Here is a 6,260-nt window from a genome sequence, read left to right on the forward strand (position 1 = left end):
GCATAAGAGGGCGAAGGATTGGTGTTATACGCCGTCAGCAACTAAGGCTATATCATGGCAAGGCAACAGGCCCCGTAAACAGTTGCCACATACAGAGAAAGAACAGCGTGCCTGAGACGAGAGCTGAACCCTGGACAGCCAATCTTCACTGTATAGGTGACAGGGGCTAACAGTTGAGGCAACAGACCGCCCTTACTATCAGCGCGAAGTCGAGTTGATTTCTAGTTTGCAGTATAAGAGAAGCAACTCCTAAAACAAGAATCTTGATTGCATTTTTTTATTTGAGTACTCTCCCATTAGTGGTTCACTGCTTTTCTATCTTGTTATCAAAGGCTGTATTAAAAAAAAAAAATAATTGTCAAGATTATTACGTAGCGGTGATTTAAAAATATATACCCCATCACGAAAGCAATGAAGATTAGTTAATGAATCTTTAAACTGAACTTAAAGAAAAGCATTAGTTTCACTGATTTACCTCGATCTGTAGCAATCGAACTTCTATTTTCGATGTTGTTGCTGTCATGTAGCATTGAAGGATTAGCAGATCCGAATTCTAATCGATCAACAGTTTTTCTGGGAATCATCCTGATTACAGGAAAGTGCAATAACTCTGTTGCTACTAATAAATTTGTTTACGAACCTAAATATGTAAAAGATATTAGAAAATTTAAGATATGTAAATTTTATATTTGTAAAATAAAACCCTCATACTGCAAGTGCCCGGTTAGCTCAGTCGGTAGAGCATGGGACTCTTAATCCCAGGGTCGTGGGTTCGAGCCCCACATTGGGCGATTTTTTTTTCCTGTTTTGTTGGGTCTACTGGTTTAACCCCAATTGATATCGGATATCCTGTACTAAATACTCATACGGACAGTTAAGTCCACTTTCAGTCCTGCTTTCCAATAGAAATTTATTCAAATCTTCCGTTTGACTTGTGCGCAGATGTTTATTTTATTTTTTATTTAGCTCACTACTAAATTTGGAAAAATGTTACAGTTCCACATTATCATTATTTCTTTATAATCTTCTTTTATTTACACTTGTCATATTTTCGCGAATATACTGAAGGAGCTGAAATGTGACAAAAGGACATGCAACTGAAGCATTTTTGGTTATTAGCTATACCACGGGAGGCAACTTTGACATTCGGTTCTCATTTGTAAAAAAAAGAGTTATCTCCAGTTGTTCATTTCATCTTTTTCATCTTTACTCTTACTATAATAAGTATTTCATCAATAGCTGGAGCAAAACACACAAAATAAGAAAACAATACCTAGTAAATTTAATTGATGTGTTTTCATCGTTGTCAGTTTGTGTGTGTTTGTGTTATGTGTTGTAGTTGTGCATATTAATAGTCTTGAAAGATTGTTTTGTTTTTGTTTTAGTTTTTTAAAAGATTATGTCACTTGCTCATATTTCTTTTACTTGTAACTAGAACTGATTTTGTAACTAGTACTTTATTTAAAGTCGTTATTTATTCCTTGTTACTCCTCGAGGAGCATAGGGCCGCAACAGCACCTAGCCATATATGTATTTAGTAACCGCACATTTTCTATGTTTAAATTGCCATTGGGATTAATAAAGTTGGTCATTGTCATTGTACTGATTGGAGCGAAACGCACTGTCATCTCTAGTTCGATGAGTACTTAAAAGGGCGGCTAGTGCCGACGACAGCTGTAACGACGAGAGGCCCTGCTGCGACGACGATCCAGTTTTCATTAAGCAAGCAATAAGCACGTCATGACGGCGTCTTAGTTTTCGAGTGATGATAACTCTTCTCGGATAAACCTCACTGATCATAGCCGATACTTTTGTTGTGGCTTAAATGTGTCGTAATTCGAGTAAAGTAACTTGAAAACTAATAATAAACACGTGATTTAAATAGCGCATACTCGCGCTCATTAACGAGCGTGCTCTTAGCAGTTGAGACAAGAACAAGACATGGATAACATACGAAAGACTGAAGAATGAACAACAGTACTGATAACTAATAAAAGAAAAATATAGAAAACCCAAAGAGGAATTGGGTTATAAGAACTGAGAGCTTTGTTAATCTGCCTAGGAAGATGAGTAGTGAGCTAGACAATAGACGAAACAAAGGGTGCTAGCAGACGGACTAGCATTCTGTGGACAGTTGTTAGAAGCAATACTTAAGGAAGAGATGCGCTTTTAATGTGTTTAAAGGATTCGATGGTGGGTAGATAGCGGATATGGAAGGGGAAAGAGTTTTATTGTTTTTGCTGCTTGGTAAGTAAAAATACTGTAAGCAGTATCTTGTTCTAGTGACAGGAATAATTAAGATATGGTGTGTATGTCAGAAGAGTGTAGGGAAGCTACCCAAGATTGCACAGATATTTGTTAATTAATTTATTTTTGCACTTCAGACACCGCTAAAATTGTCATATAACCACAGTCCCCCAAAAACCCCGAATGACAGCACGAACACGCACCATCCAAAGCTTGACTTCTCGATCCCCACCTTCAAGATCAGAACCATGGTGCTAGATTCTCAAATACTCTCATCCCTTCCCTTTAACTTTCATCAATCATGTGTTGTGCTAGCCGACGATCGTCTCTGCCCTTACCTGCCTCTCTAAGCCCTAAACACATTAAGAGAAATCTTAACATTAACAAGTCTACTAAAATCGTTTGCCATCAATGATCTGTTTTTAAAGTTATTTTTAAGAGTAGTGAAGATTTTCCTCTCCCAGCTTATTTACGCACAACAAAGACACAAAAGCTCAGGGGCAGGACGAGGTTTGCCAATGACATTAATTGGCGAGCAAGTTAAAAGAGTCAAGAGCTAGATGTCTTTATAGTTATAAGGAAATGCCGAGGAAAAACATCAGCATCTAACGGCAGCAGGATCAACGATAACTAAACTGGCGGCCGATAACACCAACGACGTCAGCACAGGCATCTACATCAAAGGCGAGAAGTTAAGACATGCCACAGCGTCTGTAATCTCGAGTCTAAGACACCAAGGTAAAAGTGTTGTCTGAATTAAAACAGACAAAAGCAGTGGGCTATAAAATAAACTAAAATAAAATCTGTCTTGAACGAAACATTACACTGAGGCTAATACCATGCTTCTCCTAGCTCGGGTGTGATCTTGGATTTTGAAAGACTTGCAAAAGGAAAATATGTTTGAGAGGCTACAAGAAAATCCTCCCTATCTCAATACAAAGACCATGTACAGTGAAGAAGTATGAAACAGTATTATGCAAATAATCAGGGCCCTGTTTAGTCTCTCATTGATGACATCTGTCTACTTGATGGTAGCAACAAATAACTTCAAGAACAACCTGACAGACTTGCTGCTAGCACAAACCAGTGTGGAAATCAGAGCCATGTCTCAGCACAGCTGACACTTATATGGATATTAACAAGAATGGAGGCAGAAAATCTGGATTTCAACTACGTTGAGCCCTTCAGAAGAGGGTCAGATAAACAATAAAGTTAGCGACCAGACTTACTGGCCAATAGCTTGACTATCGGCATTAATAGCAAAATTCAGCAGAATATATAGAGAAGCGGCACCTACGTGCTGAGCTAACTATAACTCTTTGAGGTTCTGGTCATTGCCATCCTTCTGTCCGGGTGTGAGAGTGAGATCATGACAGCTAACCATGAGAAGAAATTTTAAACCTTCGAGATAAAGTGCTCTCGGAGACTCCTGGACCACCGAGTGTATATATATGATTAGAGAATAGCTCGCCTGGCGGGTCCCCAGCATCCTCCTCACAATCATGAAGAAGCTGTTGTTGTTGGCCATGTGACATGCCACAACAGTATTGCCAAGATAATCCTACAAGGCACGCTGAAAGAAGAAAAGAATGGGTAATGTAAAATTTGGTCTCAAAACATCAGAGTGGAGCCAGAAAGATAATCCAACCCTGCTGCATTTATTAAATGACAGACCCCGATGGACGGCCCTGTCTTCGTCTTTCGTGTTTTCCAAATCCTTTCCCTGATTACAACTACGAAGAAACTAGCTAACGTAGAAATAATAAAGAGAATTTGCATAAAGCATTTTAATGCTTAACCTAAGGCTCAGTTCTCTTTACAAACAAAGCCAAATACCAAATAAAGCAAAAAGATAAAATAAAATAAATAAATAAAATCATTTAACACACACGGTCACAGACCAAAACATGTCAGCAAGCATAGCTTACTAATCATAGCTAAAAAACACAAGCTAAAGTAGTGTATGCTTGTCTCGAGATCATCAAGAAATATTGTGGCAAGACCAATTAAGAGGTTGGGGTAAGGCAGGGGAGGGTGTGTGGTGAAATACAGACCGAAGAAGAAATCGGCAGACGATAAACAGACATTGCACATCTAAGGTGACGGTTGATGGACACTGTGTCAAACGAATAAACCAGCAACATTTCCCCACCTACCCCCCAGCTCTGTGCCAGAGGTCGGTACATATCCCCTCATTAACAAATTCCTCACAACCTCATCCTTTCCCGTGCTAACTGCCAGTCCCACCCCGACCTGCCAACAGGCAGAGACCGTCAGCCACCAGAAAACAAAGAAACTTCGGGTGCCGGCCATGGCACACGCAGCCCTGCTTACACATGACAGATGAACGCTCCTGCACCTGCATGCGACAACCGGGTGGCAGGAGGGAGGGTGGAGGCGCAGCCGAGGGGGAGGGGTAGGGCTGAGAGGAGGAGGGGGCGTTGTTCTGCGGATAAGGCACGCATTTGTCTGGCACCTGGACCGAGTCTCCAAAGCCACAGCCATTGTCAGATGATCAGTGTCCCAGGCTGCGCCACCGAAAGAAACACTGACAGGCTGCAGGCGCGCATTGTTCTACGAGCGGCGAATTCCACTGCCGCAGTTTTAAATTATGTTTCCCCATCCCTCCTGCTCCCTCCGTCCTTGAAGTGTACACTTACCTGAGTCGTTGTGTTTCAGTGCGTGCAGCGCACCCAAGTGTGAAAAAGCATTAGTTTCTGAGTGGCCGTGAGTTCGATCGTGCCCGCGGGGTTATTAAATCCGGAAGTGTGGCAACAACTTTCGTTGTTTGAATAACACCGTAGTCGAGTCCATCACGCATTCGATCAAATTAATAGAATGACTTCCTCTCCAAGCCCTGTTCTTGTGAGCACGATGTAAGTGGCATCATTAATTGCTCCAACTGTAGTAGTCATCTTCCCCTCCGGGGCTGCTTGACAAGAAAAGGAAGAGAGAGAGAGAGGGGGGAGGGAGTTCGATGAGATACAGACATGTGTAAAGAAGGAAAATAACTCTAAGAGGTATTAGATAATACTAGATAATATTAGCAGATAATCGACAATTTATCTCCATAAAGTATTCACGGTGAGCGCTGTAAATACAAGAGTTCTACAATAAATATATGAATAATTAAATCGATCTAGACAAATGCATATCCGAGAAAAATCTCCAGTGCCGAAGAAAGAAATTCCTCCTTAATTTCCCCGTAATTTCTACTCGCATGGGTGTTTTATCACCTTCCTAAGCATGTGCACATTCACCATAATTGTCATGAAAGTGGAAAATGTTATTTTAAGCGCATAAGCCATGCTGAAGAATTGCTTGCTGAACGTTCGAGGGAAAACAAAGTTCACGGTAAGTACTTAGCTGCTACAGGGGTACCCAGGCCTGACCAGAGGGTGGCAGGGAGGTCTGGTGTACCCGACTGTGAAGGGGCCCGGCCTTAGAGGATTTCTTTTTCCTCTTCGTTTCCCACCTCCCTTTTATTTTTTAAAAAAGATTGACTTAACAGTTCCATACTCTGGGAATTGTTTTCTATGGAGCAGAGTACTACAAGTTCGATCCTTTGCCGTCACTTTTTTTCTCATTTACTAATCCACTCACATTGTTCAAGTAGTGATGTAAATTCTAGTGCACTTGTCCTAATGTTTACAGTCTATATATTACAGTACTGAATGAAATGTAAATATTGACAATATTGTAAACTTATTGTTATATACTGGGAAAATAATTTACGGTTACAATTACAAAGGACGGAGAGGTCGTTTGCCCCGGGCCCGTGCTGGCTCTCGGCGGCCCTGGTGGTAGGCACAATCACACAAGTTCTACTTAAATGCAAACTAACCTTTGATCTTTATTTTTTTTAAAAAGTCAAGCTATTAAAAAATTTCGAGGAAGGTAGCAGTAAAACAATCATATTAGTGGATTGTCGTATCTTCTACACTGCATTTTTTTCTCCAACATAATCTAGTCATTCATAAATATTTTTTTCTTTCTTTTTTTAACCAATCCAC

At 40.5% G+C, this 6,260-nt stretch overlaps 1 non-coding gene across 1 annotated transcript; it reads left to right on the plus strand.

Annotated features, from left to right (window-relative positions):
* The first annotated feature begins 718 nt into the window (after positions 1-718).
* Trnak-cuu lies at positions 719-791 on the plus strand. Its single transcript has one exon. It is a non-coding gene; the product is annotated as a tRNA-Lys (tRNA).
* Positions 792-6,260: the final 5,469 nt, after the last annotated feature.

This window comes from Pomacea canaliculata, linkage group LG8 (assembly GCF_003073045.1).
Source record: "Pomacea canaliculata isolate SZHN2017 linkage group LG8, ASM307304v1, whole genome shotgun sequence".
In the NCBI taxonomy this organism is placed as follows: Eukaryota; Metazoa; Mollusca; class Gastropoda; order Architaenioglossa; family Ampullariidae; genus Pomacea; species Pomacea canaliculata.